Raw genomic sequence first — 514 nt, 5'->3', positions numbered from 1 at the left:
TTAGGTCTATTTTATATAGATGGAAAGGTAAGATATAGACTTACAACTTTCATGTGAAAGTCTAGTTTTAATAAGGCTATTTTTAAGTCCAAATTGTAGTAATAATAAAAAAGTCTGAATCTATCCTACAGCCTACTTATTTATGTTCTTATCTTGTTTATTTATGTTTCTCTATTTCATTATCTTTAGTTAAGTTTATATTGTGAAAGTGAAAACGTTACACTAATGGTGTAAAAATAAGTATAGTGTAAACTTAATATGGACTTTAATGTTTGATACTAACATGTTTTGTATTTGATATCTTGTTCACTTATAATGTTTTTGCTTGTTAAATGATTAATCTAGATTTACGTTATATAACACTTGGTATAACAAATACTTGGCACTTTTATAGCCCAACCGTATGGTGTAACCGACACTTGTGCTATGAAAGGAGCTTGATTTGTTGTTAATATAAGTTATAATCATAAATGCTTGACGAGATTTACAAGTATTAACATTAATCGAATAAGAT

Source organism: Populus euphratica, unplaced genomic scaffold, assembly GCF_000495115.2.
Source record: "Populus euphratica unplaced genomic scaffold, PopEup_1.0 scaffold1172.1, whole genome shotgun sequence".
Lineage (NCBI taxonomy): Eukaryota > Viridiplantae > Streptophyta > Magnoliopsida > Malpighiales > Salicaceae > Populus > Populus euphratica.
The sequence above is the reverse complement of the archived record's forward strand: the minus strand, read 5'-3'. Positions refer to the sequence as shown.